Source organism: Antedon mediterranea, chromosome 9 (genome assembly GCF_964355755.1).
Source record: "Antedon mediterranea chromosome 9, ecAntMedi1.1, whole genome shotgun sequence".
NCBI classification, from domain to species: Eukaryota; Metazoa; Echinodermata; class Crinoidea; order Comatulida; family Antedonidae; genus Antedon; species Antedon mediterranea.
Window position 1 is genome coordinate 16,537,254 of NC_092678.1, and position 16,436 is coordinate 16,553,689.

The 16,436-nt window shown below is 32.6% G+C and overlaps 1 protein-coding gene and 1 long non-coding RNA gene across 2 annotated transcripts in view; both read right to left on the minus strand.

Annotated features, from left to right (window-relative positions):
- LOC140059099 (uncharacterized) overlaps nucleotides 1-16,436 on the minus strand; it is a 37,317-nt gene that overhangs the window by 13,360 nt on the left and 7,521 nt on the right. The gene's annotated exons all lie outside the window — the stretch shown is intronic.
- On the minus strand, nucleotides 7,522-8,726 carry LOC140059233 (uncharacterized). The gene is made up of 3 exons (XR_011847156.1): nucleotides 8,351-8,726; nucleotides 7,874-7,993; nucleotides 7,522-7,715 (listed from the first exon to the last, which is right to left on the minus strand). It is a non-coding gene; the product is annotated as an uncharacterized lncRNA (long non-coding RNA).

Genomic DNA, 16,436 nt, shown 5'->3' on the forward strand with positions numbered 1-16,436 from the left:
TTAATTATGTTCGGTGATTTGATTCCTAGTGTTTATTGATTCTATTTATCCTTTATTATCCCAGGTGTTTTGTTTAGTTCTTCTATGCAGTGGAAATGAAAAAAGAAACATTTTTGTTTGCGAAAGCGGTATATAAAAGATTGGCCTATATAAATTACAAATATGCTGTAAAATGGTTTAACTTCTCCTACTCTTTTGGACTAGGGGCTATCTTTCCTAACCTCACATCTGCCATCAACCCTTACTGAAATCTTTCGATTCAGGAATCCTAAATCCGACCTCGTTATCTAAAAAATCAGAGGAATTGATAATTGGTGCTTATACTTATAACATAACCTATGCAAAAAGAGGTAAAACGTAAATTCTTAACGACATTATTTTAGTTTAGTATCCTCAAACGTTTAATTATGATTATTAAACAACAACGTTTAGTTCAACAACACTTGGTTCCACCTTGAAAAGAGTTGGTCTATTTAGGCGATGTAAATCTAACGAAATTATAAACTTGCTACTAAATAATTAGGCCTATTCTTAAAAAAAATAAACATTAACAAAAAAATACATTTCTTTTGCATACAATTTGATTTAAAAGTTTGCGAAACAAATGCTACAAAATATCGTGATGCTTATTTTTCCTAATAAAACATTTAAAAATGAATAGAATATTACTAGAATTTGATCCCAAAGATACAAACACTTCATGTTGGTTGGTGACAAGTGAAAACCGTTCAATTGTGTTGGTGTCGCCATCAGACCAATACAGTGTTAATCTGCTAATGTCATAATCGACAGCGTAGGGTTCAGTTAATCCGACATTCTGAATAACTGATGCTAAAGTCAAATTTGCGTTGTCACTGGAACTAAGGTTTGTCATATATATTCCAGGAGGATCCTCTTTGTTGACTACAAACATAACATCACCTGTATTATTAAAACATAAAAAAAAAAACGTTTACTTGAATAATAACACCTAAATAAACAATAAGTATAACAAAATTAAACATTAACACACTAATTATTATTCTATTAAACATTAATTATTGGGATAAAGTTCTTTGCTGATTCACAAATAAATGTACGAACAAATCAATTAAAATACTTATGCACAAAACAAAAGCGATTTTGCAAAGTTCCAAAGGACTAAATCTGCTTCAAGAGGCGACTTACAGGTCCTAAAGTAATATTGGAATGTTTCTGTCGTTCTCTTAGTTATTTTGCGACACATTTAGTCTATATTATGTATTACCATCTGTTTAAAAAAAGTATTTCAATATCAATTCCTTTAAATTTAAGTTTTAAAAATGTTTCTATTCGTATTTTTTTATATCGAGTGTTATATTGTAAAGAGTTTAACAAAGTTAAGTATTATAGATGTTTATATTTTAAAGGCCTCTGGATACTAGTTGGCCTGAGGATTCAGCTAGAAGGGTTACCCTCTCTAAATAAAGTGGAAACAAGTTAATAAAAAAACAACATCAAAGCCGATCTCTACAAAATTATTAAAAGCATTCACTCCACATTTTCATTAACAGGTTTCTTACAAGCATTGTTCAGTCCCACTATCGCAATATTAAAACTGTAGTTACGCCTTACGCGTCTTTTACACCTAAAAATCACCTCTTAACTTTTCATCTTCACGACGCGCAAGGCGCGGCAGCTTGGTTTCCATTAAATCGCTGCACTGTCGCTACGACAAAACGTCGTAACGCTGTTCCCGACGCAATCGCAATCATCGCAGTCAAATCGCCAAAGTTCAACCAGGCTCAACCTTGCAGATTTGTCGGGGACGAATCGTAACTATTATCCAATCACACGCTGAATATCAGTCGACGTCACTCGTGGCGGGAATCTGCTCGCTTGTGTTCATTATGATCCACAAACATCGCAATGATGATAGCAGCTAGCGACAAACAATTTTGACGTGCCTTTTCTTAATAAAGTCAGGGAATTTCGTTGTCTCTACGAAAAAAGTAATACGAAAATAAATACGAGAGAAAAGCAATGCCTAGAGTGAGGTGGCGGTCAAACTCGGTCGTACTGTTGGAAAATGCATTCAATGGTACCATAGTGTGTCCGGATCACATTTTCCAGGTTGGCCTAGAACACTTCTCTATTTAACGCCTACGATATATTCTCCATCTAGCCAAAAGTATCCCGTAGGCATTTTCAATCATGCGTCTGGCCCTTGAAAGTCTGTAATTGTAAACATTTTCTGTACTTCGGTCAATCCTTTGCCTTGGTATGACTTCATCATCTATTTCTTCAATTGGAAGATTTCGTCACATACTAAGAAAGTTTATACCCACTCACTTCTTCTACAGGGCACTGGCACTACAATCCCGGGAACAGAACCGCATCGTTGTCCCTTCTGTATCCCCTGATGTTAACATAGGTGAATGTGTATTTAGCATCACAGATACCCATGATTACAATACTATGGAAGTTCTTGTAGAAGTTCTAGTTAGAACACCCATTACTGGGGCATTCTATGCACACATGTTTGCCATCCGCAGCTCCTAAAACATGCGAAAAATTTCATCGGTCAAAAATTAAGTCTTTTGTAGTTGATGGCATCCGCATGTAAACAGGCATTAATACACTCCAAATAGCTGAGCATGTTTCTATTACCACGTTGCTTATAGTGAATCTTCTAATTTTGAAATTGAACGCCTGCGAACTTGAGAATCACCTATTGCCAGATATATAATAGTTACAGAAAGGCCACAACTAAATTCACACATTTCATTAAGAAGAGACACATCGAAATGATAATTTAAAAAGATATTATTACAAGTTGAATAAATTAATCAACAAGATTTAAATGTTTGATATTTCATTGACCTATTAATATTGCATTCATGCCAGAAAGGAATATAGAGAAAAGACTACGACAGACTGATGCTGAAAAAGGAGACCAGACACTAGTACCTTTACAGTCATCAATGTCCTTTCATGCATCGTGTATGCCATTTCTGCATTAACAGCATCATCTTCGATAGGATTGGATTATAAAAATTAATTGATTTCCGCTAAAAATGATACAATCCTCAGATTCTGGTAATGTCTGCTTATATCCATGATATGACACGCACCTCAAAAATATGTTCCTCTGTACACAAATGTTATTTACAAGGCAACATTGATTTTGAGTGATTTAATTGGAATCCACTATCTTTGTTAACGAGTATTGACTCGATATTGATTATATGATTTATATTTGCCTGGTAGAAATTAACATTTTTATTAATAATGGTTTGCCTATTTTTCTAAAACAATATGTCTGTACTATAGTGCAGAGATTTTGTCAAACGTGGCACTACACTATGCAGCATACTGTAAGTTGTAATACTAAAAACATATTTTATATATGACACAGTATACAGTCAGTTATCTTGATAACATAGCATACCGTAAGTTGTAATACTTAAAACATATTTTATATATGACACAGTATACAGTCAGTAAAAACATTTTATATATGACACAGTAAACAGTCATTTATCTTGATAACATAACATCAATCATCATGCATAAACTATTTTACATGAAACATTATACTGTTAATGTAATAACTCATGATTACATAAACATCAGTGGACTATTATATAAAATAGTTATGATCATTTTGTTTACATAATAGAATCATTTATTGTGATATAACACGAGGTGGACATAATAAACAAAATTATAAAATATCTGACAAAAAATATACATAAATAGATATACAGCAGTGAGTAATAATACATGATAAAACACTGTATATGACTCAGGTAATAATTGATATCATTATTACAAGAAGTCATCATATTCATATTTCTGGTGTAATAGGCCGGCTGTACTACAATATGCTCTGCTAAGCCAAGCCCACTAATAATATGATTACATAGTCTAGTAAGTAGGCTTTGGTAAGGCCCAGCAGGCTAGACCAAGTACATTGGCCCCTAATATAGGCATAGTACTTGGTAGTATATAGTAAATACTCTTCTAGCCTTAGTATTTAGGCTAGCTAGGCTTTATTTAATTAATATTGTAATAATACTTACTAGGCCTAGGTACTAGCTAGCCTAGCTAGGCATATTTTTAGCTACAGTAGGACCAGAGTATAGGCTATATGACTGATGTCCTGATAGGATAGGCCTCCATCATAGGCTAGAATAGTTTAGCTCTAGCTAGGCATAAACCTGTGTAGAAGGCCGGTTGACATTCTTAGCTATCTGTTAAAGTACTCTCGGTCTTTTTTAATCCATATATCTTTTACCGTATCTCAAGAAAATATTTGTCATAGAGTGTTACTTTTGGTGTCAAATTGTTTGGAACATATATTTCTATGTAGACTTTTACAACTGTTTGCCCTAAAATGCTTGGAAAAAAGTTAATTTATTGGCATATTTCCCTTCAACAAGTAAAATATACTAAAAAATCAAAGAGATGCAGGGTTGGAGTATTATGAATCCAAATCACTAGTTGTAAATCTGTCATAAAACATGTTTTGAATTGTTACAAAAAGAAAATATCTAGTCAACAAATTACAAAGTATGTCAGTAAGTTAATCAAAGTTGGTTAATTAGACAAAAAACAATTGGCAAATGCCTATGTACACGGCACATATCCATATTGTAAAAAAAAACAAATGTTAAGAGAGCATTAACGAATGGCGTTTAAAGTCAAGGTGTTCAGACACAACAATCACAACATTCCATGCCTGATCATTATTTCTATATTCAGATATTCATGACAAACGCACTACAGTTTACATTGTAAAGTTGTTTTTTGTTTAGCCACCTATATCCCCAAAGGACTCATTCAGAAGCTTTATCAAGCGGAAAGCTTATTATCTACGGCTGACATTTTTGGTATTTTGTAAACTCGACTAATTGATAGGTCCAAGCTGCTGGACCAAAACAACGTCATGGAAAAGAGAGTATATGATTGATCACGGTTGAACGATTTTGGCTGACTTGACGCGAATCAACACAGTGAAGTGTACTGAGCAATGCATGTCCAACACACGCGAACATAATGTATAGAAATTCATTGAATATTAGTTTAAATAAACACTGTTTTTTATTTAATAAAAATGTAATATCAAATTTGATTGGATTTTACAGTGTTGATATACATAATATGTTACTAAAAACCGTATTTTTAAAGTTCATACAATTGCTTACTGAGGGCAGAATTTATTTACTTCGTTCGTAGCTAAAAACGATTCGTTTCGGCGATGTTTTGGACTCAAATTTTTATAATTCCTTCTTTATTTTATTATTGATACAAAATATCAACCGGCAATTCATGCATGCATCGTTATCTCTAGAATGCTGCTGATCAATGTTGAAGAAACTTAAAGACCCTTTATTTGCATACTTTCAGTAAGTTGCTTCAACATTTATCCGCAGCATTCTGCTACAGTCATTCATCATCTTTGTGTTTGTTGTTAGGTCACAAGCTACATTTTATGTACAGATAAATCCTATATATGGGCATATGGCGTTAAATATTTGTTCGTCTTATAAACAGTTAAAATAGTGATAAGTCTAGGCAGGCCGAGTAGAGAATTCTCTTTTAAAACAAGGAATCACCTAGTTTCATGTTTCAAAATGTATAATAAAAAAAAAATCTATTTTAAATTTAAAATTTATTTTAATTCTCACAGTATCATTATAGTCGATATCTTTCTTACATTACATTCAAGTTATACTTCTATGAACAAAAATAATTATCGTAATTTCTATAATTTTAATTAAAATATGAAAAAAATAACGTAAAAAGCACTAATTTACTTATATACCGCATTGGGAGAAAATCGTTGTTCGTCGGTATCTGGCGTTACGCCAGTTACCGGCGAACAAAGTTCTCGAACAAAGTACAGTACTGCATATTAGTGGATGTTTAAGAAAGATTAATTAAGCTTGTGAACAAATTGTCTCTATAATTTAACTTTATTATATCCGGGACATAATGTAATGGAAGTTACCAACTGTCGGTGATACAATGTAGCGATTTAATGGAAATCAGGCTTCATGACGTGCCATTATTTTTACTCGATATGCGTACATGTGGTAGATTGTATAATGCTTTAGGAAAAAATAAGTAATACCATTATCTAGTTACCGATATATTTGATTAATTTACCGTCACCCGTGTGTGAACGAATAACAAGAACCACAGGGATAATAGAAATGTTAATGTGTAAATAAATTTTGATTATTAAAAATGTTTAGTAATGTTAAAAAACTTAATTCCGAAAACATTTTTTGTTAAAGATGTATTGTCCCCCTGAAAAAAAAATGTTTTTCAATATTTTTGTTGAATAGGCCATTTTAATTGCACATAAAAGTTATTCACTTTGACCTCAATTTGGATTGAAAAAAATAATTTTTTACACGGGAAAATCGCAATTTAATGCAAAAATTAACCAACCGGAAGCTATTTGTCTGGAAGACAAATGTGTTCCGGTTTAATTTAACCCTTGACCTGAGTTAGCTCATAAATATTCATATTGTATGGATACATCGTGTGGATGATGATGCTTTCCAAATCAACAGCCAACAACGATAGCAATGCATGCGTGCGCAAGAGAGTCGAGTAGTGATTCGAGACGAATCTTGAAGAAAACACGAAAACCATAGCTAGCAGAATGCTAAGTTAGAATTACAGTTGGTAACTTTGATGTTGAATCTTATTCATTTAGGTGAGTTTTTGTTTTGCTAACAGGAGAGGCCTAGCTAGGCCTAGGCCCGAATTTGCTGTTACTGTACTACTAGTCGGATTTACTACTACTACTAGCACTGACAGTCTCGAGTAGCCTAAACTGCTGCCTACTTCTGTCTCTAGAAGTAGAGTGTAGTAGGCCTAGGCAGTACACTGCTAGCTAGGGCTACAGTAGACCACCACCAGAAGGGATGTATTTTTGTTTTAATCATGATGAATTGGTTTAATTTTTAAAGATTTCAACTATCTATTCAGCAGTGAAAATAAAAAAAAAAAGAAAATCTAAATATTGTTTTGGATGTTTTACTGATGCAATATTTAAAAAATATTTTCTGTATCAAATGCAACAGGTTCAAATTAACATTCCGCAAATAAACATTTTATGCAGATATTTTGACACAAATTTCTTTTTTTTTTTAGGTTGATTGATTGAACAATAAGAGCAAGTAGTGAGAAACATAAAATGTATCGTACAGTGGCAACATTCACAATTTATTGAAACGTTTCTTACTATTAAAATGACACTTTGTAATGGATGTGAGCGATCTTAGAAGACTATAGCTGTCGTAATTACTGCCACAATCAACACATTGATAATTAGTAGACAAATTGACACAAAAAACAATACCGGAATTCAATAAGATATACTGTATATATATATTTTATTAACTCCTTTTGCACTGTAATATTTACAGTAAAATTATGAAGTGCAAGTAAATTTGAAGAATTTATCCTGTGTACTGTTGTAGTAGTTTTTTTATTATTTATTGAATGTTATGTTTACAAAATAATATACTGTACATATAATACAAAAAAATATACAATATTTTACAAGCTGGACAAGAACATATTAGCCGAATGCAGCAGGAGAGTCAGAAATATTTTTCCTGCAATATCCATTCATATTCCAATACCGAGTCTATCATTGTTGTCTTTGGGTGACCTCTGTTCCAGTCTTCATCAGCTCAACGTCTTTAAAAAAAGTAAAAGCAAAGTATGAAAATCTGGAAAAAATAGATCATGCATATTTAGTGCAAAATTGGGCTAGTGAAATTGCTTACTTTGACAAAGTCAAATAAGTATACTACCTTTCTATGGTAATTAAAACACATTACTTATAATGTTATAACTTATAAAAAGAGAAAATAAATATTTGACTTACTACAGTACAGAGAACATTTGTTTGTGTTGTAAAATGGCTAAGCTGGCTTTTCCCCTCTGTCTACTTGTACAGTGCTGCTGTAAGGTTCTCAATTTCAGGCTTGTATTGCAACCATTTTCCCTGAAAAATGTTTGTTTTATTTTTATCATAAAAATTAGTTAAACAAGCTTCAACTGTAAATATATATGGTACAGCAAGCTGGCTGTATTTTCGGAATGTAGCTAAGATTGATGGCATATAGCCTAGGTCAGTCTATGAAGAGTACAATGTATAGGGCCTAGCTGGGCATCTTCTGCAGGGACCCGATTGTCACAGTCTGCTTGCTACTAGCCTAGTAATATGCAGCAGCATGTATTAATTATTCTAGGCCTAGCCCTGAACGGAAAAAATCCCAGGCTAAGTTAATTAATTTACCTTCCTGTTATTATTGCGTTATATATATTATTATATTTAAAATAACCGTCTAGGCCTACTTACCGACAAATTAACAGCTCAGCCTTACATATTTATACGATCAGGCCAGGGAAACCCACAGTCGAGTCGCGTCGATCTCTGGTGGTGTTGTTGTACATACAACGTGCATCGTCCATTGTTAGATCAGATCTCTGCTGTGTGGATGCTCATTAACATATCATGCATATGTATGAGTTAGCTCTACCGGCCTAATTTCTGAGCCGATGAGTTCGAAAAAATGGTAAACTTATTTTGATTTTTTTATAAGCGAAATCAATATTTTTTTCGGATTTTTTTTCGGTGGAAGTGAATAACTTTATGTTAACTACAAAACGGTCTATTCAAAATTTGATTTTTTTCATCTTTATTTTTCATTTTTTGGGGGACAATACATCTTTAAATAATAACGAAGTAATTCATATTGAAATCTTAAAATACACAGTAGCCTACTTTGAAGCGCATAAAAGTTTCTTTCTTAATGTAGAAGCAGTTGGTGGGAGATACATTTACATCATTGGTAAATACTAAAATAATATTAATAACGTACCTTTACTTAAATGTAGAAAGGTGGAAAGAAAGAAACAGATGAATTTCCAACAGGCCATTTTTTAAAACAATCTAACTTCACAGTCTGTTAATAAACAATGTTCAATTACGTTGTCAAAGACGAATGTGCAGCAATCACACGGTCGCAATATTATAACTAACGCTATTGTCATGACGTCATTTGTTTTTCACTTTGGGCATTGCGCGTACGATAGGCATGCTGAGCAAAATCTATATTAAATGGTATCGTGTGAGATATTTATGCAGTTTTTATCATGTATACTGTTATTTGTAACCCTTAGGGTGAGTTTGAATTATAGTCAACAATTAATATGTTGTGCCGGGATTTGCGTGTGGAGTCTTTTTGTTGTTTCACCTTTTGAATTATATAAATTGTTTGTTTAAGCAGTTTCATATCTCTAGGCATCGCTCGTTATTATGCCGTTTGATTTGAGTCGGCGTACGTGGTCTACTTCTTCCTACTATTATTTACTTCTTTCCCTTTTCAGGGATTTTATTAGTTCAATATATATTGACCTTTGGCCCTAATACAAACAAATAAAAAATAACTATAACTTAAGATAATGATTTCTTATTTCAAAAGCAAAGTAGACGTATTTTCCTAAATTATAAGTAAAGTTTGTGTTGGAAAGTAATAAACATAGCTTATTAATAGAAGGAAAAACACGAATAATTCTTGGAATAAAATTTTTTCTAAATCATAATAAAATGTGCATTGCAAAATAAAATGATATTCATCCTCAATAATGTTCTTTTTACATAATTTACACGTTCTCTTACATCTTTCTACACCCTAACATCTGCCCTTTTCAATTTCTAGCTCTAATATCCCTAAACGTAACTTAGTTAATAATCTTCTTTGTTTAAAATTAATGATGTTGGTCAAGTGATAATTTAAACATATTTCTTTTTTATAAAGAGAAAAGAGCCTTAACTTATTATGTAAACTAAATGTTTGAATGCATTTTTGTTTTCAATATCACATAAGCTCAACTTAAATTCTCTCAAAAATAAACCTTTACTATTAACATATTGTTGTAACCATATACAACCAAAACCAGTAGAAAAAAAGTAAGTGTTTGACCTGTTGTGCCCAACAATTCTCATTACGGTTAACTTTTCTAAGTTGAAACTCATAACACTTAAAAATGAATCTGTCATGATCTAAAGTAATAACATGTAACCAAAAATCTTATAACTGTAACTAAACAATCCAAAGAAAGTGGTAATCTACCTAACTCAGAAGTAACAGTAATAGAGGGGGTAGTTCCAATCCATTTTTTTATATGGAGTGCCATAACGCTCTGCTGAAAGTAGACAATACGCGCATGCGCGAGAGTAGTTGGGGCGGGGTTAAGCCACGCCCATTCATGTAAATTGCCCACGTTCGTCCGGGAAAAAAAAATTACGCCTACGGTACATTATCTGATACATAATCCCGACTATAGAGGGGGTAGTCTTATTATTATTTTTTATCATCAGAGATTAGATATATGTTTGGAAGTATTTATTGAATATTGTATATATTTCGTGTAATTTTGGTTTGTTCTTCTTTTACAGTTGTTGAATAATACTAACAGTACAAAATATTGTTTAAACTCGATTGGATAGCGACTCTAACATTCTCGGCATGGTACGGCGGAACATCACTAGTGCCTCAATTGTACGCACGCGTACCAGAGATCAAATTGATACGCCCTCATCTTTCGGTATTTTATTCATATTATATATAAACACACAAGTAAATTTTAATAGTATTTTATTTCCTTTAAAAAATACAGAATCAATAATTTAATAAACTTATGTTATACTGGATAAGTTTAGAGCTTAGAAAACAGTGTAAGCAATTTGAAAATAATTAGCTACGTTAACTGCTGGTTATTTACTCAAAATTTTAGAGGAATGAAAAAGAAAACAAAGACAATTTTAAATGTGTGGATCCAGACGTCCCGATATGAAGTACCATCAATGTCACTGGATAGTCTCAAAACACCAGTTCCTGCACGGAAATTACTTGCTTAAAGATATGTTGTCCCCTTCATTTTTAATTTGTTGTTAAATATGCCATTTTAATAATGCCACATAACAGTTATTCACTTTGACAAACAACTGGATCGAAAAAGATTCCTGAAAAAATGTAATTTAAAATTTTATTTTAATTTAAATAAGTTAACTTTATCAAAACTGCAACATGGCCTTTTCAAATACTGATTTTATTAGTTTTTATTTTTCAGGTTTTTGAGGGACAATATATTTTTAACAATATCCTTTTTGGACCTATTGTCCCATAAGGCTACAAGATGTTCTTTTCAATCAGTTCTTTTTCTAACTTTAGCTTTAAGTTGATCTCCAGCATGATCTCTTTCTTTCTCCACTGTGCGCCTTCAAGTTGTTTTGTTACTCGAGAAATAACATTTTCGACGTCTGGATCAGTGGTCATGAGATGGTATTTCAAATTCACGCGTCGTCATTGGTCAAATTATTTATTTCTTTGTGTCGCGTCGTATTGGGAACATGGCTTTGTATACAAGTTATTTTGTTTGCAGCGTCCAGAAAAGATTGATTGTCAGTGACGTCATAAAAGGTTATTATAATATTATTCTTAGTTATACTTATCTTCATGGGCGAAAATGTTAAATAACACGCCCTCAGTGTCGTAATCTGCAATTTTCGATGTAATAGTTTTATAGTGTTTTCTTACATAAACATATACAGCTTCGTGTTTTTATAGCCATGTCAGTTTTGTTGTTAAAGCCTAACATATGCACGCGCATGTATGTGTATTATGTATGTACATAATAGGAAAATACGCCTACAATGACTGTTTTTTCGACAACTTTATTTAAGCGTTAAATTACATTGTAACTAAGATACATTTGAAATAATCAATTTAAGTTACCTAGATACAGTGCGTAATCTATCATCATCTTTTTCAATTCACTACACCATTTTAACAATTAGCACTAATAAAATACCTATTTAAACACGGTAACTTTTTATGTTTTCGTGACAGAACTCAAATTCGATGATTTAGAAGATAACATAGGCCGTAGCACGTTAGGTCACGGAACAAGTGACCGCCCTCAATATGTTTCTAATATGCGAACTACTGTAGGGACGTTACTAAAATATAGGATGTGGACTTTAATAGGCCTTTTGTTTAATCCACATAATTTACATAGCCCATAGTGTTGTTGATATTTCTCAATAACAGGCAATTTGTACAGGCAAGTTGCACTATTACAGGCTTAGTTTAGCCTTTGTCCAACTCAGAAAGCACTGAGTTTGATCTGTACTCGATCAAAGATATGCTTTATATCTACTATACTTTAGTATTCACTACAATTTTTACTGAACATCATAAGACATAACGTGAAATCAAATGTAATATTTAAGCAATACGCTGGATTGTGCAAATTTTTACCGAACATCATAAGACATAACGTGAAATCAAATGTAAGATTTAAGCAATACGCTGGATTGGGCAAATTTTTACCAAACATCATAAGACATAACGTGAAATCAAATGTAAGATTACAGCGCCAGACTGAACACATATCGGACAAGATATGCCTATCATGATTAAGAAGAATAAATTGAACATCATTGACGTTGAAAAGCGCTCTTTGCTTATAATTGATCTTCTTGCACCTGACCCCTGACCAACGTATGCGGTAACTAGCAATGGTCTTTGTACGTCAAGGATACAGTCTGATAGAGATACATATTATAGTTTGATACGCGCATGCGCAATAAGTGACTTTAACTATGTAGGAATGTGTAGATTATCTTGGTTTTTAGAATAAAAGTGCTTTGTTCTGCTACACTGATAACCATATTGCATTCGAATGATTTACAATATTAAGCAAATTATAATTTAGTAAAAATATTTATGTAATTACAATTTTAAATACATTTTTAGGATTTAAAAATACAAATTAATAAATGTCATTATACATAAGATAAATAACAATAGATGTACGGTAATTACAATAATAATGAATATTAAGTATGTACAAAATCTAGCTACTTATTATAATTATGCTTAATTGATATAATTCTTTATTTTTACGCAGCGCCACCAGTGGCCCGGCATTTTGTAACAAGATTTTGTATATGTATGAAACGTCAAGCGTGACAACAAAATTGAATTTTTAATCATTTATAGCAATACTTTCTGCTACGCAATGCAAATACCAAACATTTTACAATTAAAACAATTAAGTATGAATGAATACATATTTTCTATGTACATTTTAAAGTTACATTTTCGATTGAATTTAAAAACCACAATAGGGCGGAAATCTATAGTTGCATAATATTTGCGAAAGTTTAATATGACTGAAATGTCATGATTTAGCAGCAGTCTTTTTTCATTTTCAAAACTCCATTATACTTCAGGCCACTGTCATCATCTGTTGAAAAGATAGAAATGTGTTAAATGAGCACAGTGGCATAAAACCTAATCATCATTATCACAAAAGTATATTCTTGCCAGTTAATTAGTTGATTTCGTATGACCAAAAACTGGTTATTTCGTTCTATTCAATGATCAGCCCATTTTAAACATTTACGATTGTGGCACTTAAAAAAATACACTGTAGTGTAATTATTTCAGTTTTCAAACACTAAAGCAAAGACAGGTAGCTCAAGTTTGACCAATAACAAGCGACAGTTCAGATGAGGCGTAGCTAAGTGATTGGTCAAATTACTCGCATTGGACGTACATGACAGTGAGACCTTAGTGGGAGATAAATAATGATATAAACTCACAGAGCCAGTCGTTTTCACTAGTTCCAGCCGTCTTGAAGTCCGGCAAACTTTTTGTCAAAGAGTCCCAGGCGCCTTTACTGATAAAAACCCACGTTGCACCATGATCTTTACTGCGCATGTAACTGCGCATGTCCATGTGAATGCCATAGATGAGTCCTGTGAGCTGGTCAGATCCAATGACATTGTGTAGGTTCATTGGTAGAGCTATTGAAGAATATTTACATTTTTATACATATTAAAATAATAATAGTGTAGGGATATATTTTTCATTTTAACATAAGAAAAATATTAATATAGGCCTATGCAATGTTCTGTTTATGTGCCTTTTTTTTAAATCGAAAAAAGTGAAAAAAAAAAGAAATTCATTGTTGTGTGGTCGCTATAAGCAATCAAGGAAAGCTGTATTGACAAAAGAAATGTAGGCACTACGCCTAACTATTCATTGATAGTTGTCTGCAAATCCGAAAATCTCCGGGAGACAATGTCAGTGTTAGCCCTATTACTTATCGATTTATCAAGTTGGAGATTCCTCTTGCTGTCCATATCGATGTGTATGATAACCCGTGGAAGTAAGTATGGAAGGTTTTGATATATCAGCTAGCCTCAATTTGTGCTATTATATGAGGGACATTACGTAAACAATCTTCATTGTTTTACCTTTCCAGCGTCCATCTGGTGGATTAGCTTGTACATAGCAGGACGGAACAAGCTTGTCTGATAGACGTCCAACTGAAGGGTTACAAGCAAAAATGACGTCATTATCCGGATCGTCCAACTTCTTAGTTATGACAAAACCCCGGTCATAATAATCTGTCAAAATGATACAAACAAATCGATGAATTGTATTAAGTGAAAAATATCTTAAGTGTTGATTCTTCGACAAGTTTCTAAAAGTGAGACAGATAAAACCATGTTAAGTAGAAACGAGTCGTGCTCGGGGATATTCGTTTAGACTAATTTAGATATGTTTCAACAGTACTGAGACATGTATTGTAGATTGAGAAGTATTCAATACTTATATATATAAACAAATCAGGCAAAGAACATTAATTCCAAACCGCCAAGTGATATACTGAAATTTAATTAATTAATTTGAAACGATAAAGATGAGGAAATCTGTGAGAATGAGAAAATACTTATATATATATATATATATATATAAGTATATATATATATATATATATTTAGCTTTTCGCTTTTTATTTTTGTATCTCCATTGAGATCCAGCCACTGTTACCCACAGAATTGTCATTTTTTCAGTAATTTGCCTTTGGATTTATATATATATTTATAAACAAATCAGGCAAAGAACATTAATTCTAAACCGCCCGGTGTTCCGCCGTACCACGCCGAGAATGTTAAAGAGTCGCTATCCAATACCATGAAAGCCCCAGTGGTGGTTAGGACATCTGCATATAAAGCAGGCAGTCCGAGTTCGAGTCTCGGTTGGGGCGACTTTTTCTCATTCTCACAGATTTCCTCATCTTTATTGTTTCAAATTAATTAATTAAATTTCAGTATATCACCGGGTTTTTTATAATTATAGTTCTTTGCCTGATTTGTTTATGAATTGAATTGAATTTATTTGATGCTCAACATTAAAATAACAAACAGACAAAAGACAAAATAACGAGCATCAGGAACACCCATTAGGCCGGAAAAACCAGCCCATTTCCAATGGGGTCCAAATTGCACATAACAAACAAGAGAAAATACAACATTAATAAAACTATAAATATATAAATATACATTAAAATAAAGCCCAGTAAAACAGAAAAATTAAAATGAGAAAAATTGCACGTAATCAAGACCATTATAGTTATCAAAATTATTCTAAATATAAAATATTGCGTTCAAAATGTTTTTTAATATGAGATTTGAAGGTAGTTAAGTTGGAAATTAATTTTAAGTTTGATGGAAGAGCGTTCCAGTCTTTGATAGCAGAGAAAAAAAAAGTAGAATGAGACTGTTTTTTTCCTTTAAGTAGAGGTAAAACCAGATTAACATTACGTTGGCGTGTGTTATGTGTGTGGATTGTGGATGTCCGTGAGAAATGTTCAGATAGATATGGAGCTGCATTGTTATTGACAATTTTATGAACATTACAAAGCCTGAGAAATTTCACTCTACTTTCCACCTTAAGCATGCCAATGTCTGATAACTCCTTCTGACCAATATGAGATCGTGGTCCGAAACCGTAAATAAAACGCACAAATTTGTTCTGAGTGGTCTGTAGTTTTTGCTTCAAAACTTTGTCAATACCTTCATACCAAGTCGAAGCACAGTAATCAAACAAGCATTGAATTAAGGCAGAGCATAACAGTTTTTTCGTGTTTTTGTCCAAGCAACTAGCCTGACGATATAAATACCTTAATCTACTATTCGCCTTTTTTATAACACTTTTGGCGATGTTGTTACAAGAGGCAGAACTATCAAGTTCTATACCTAAATATTTTACTGACTTAGAACCCGTTAAAGTAAGGCCATGAGAAATAATATTGAAAGATCGTAAACGTTGAAGTCGTTTTTGGGTACAAAATATGATAGATTCAGTTTTACTGATATTGATAGATAGTTTGTTATCGACAAGCCATACTCTACATGAATCAAGAGCTTTACTAAGTTTATCAGCGACGACAGTCGGATCTTTGTGCCAGAAAACAATTGCACTGTCATCAGCATATAACAGCAATTTGCAATCAGGGTCGATACTTACAACCATATCGTTTATGAAACATAAAAAAAGCAAAGGACCCAGAATGCTACCCTG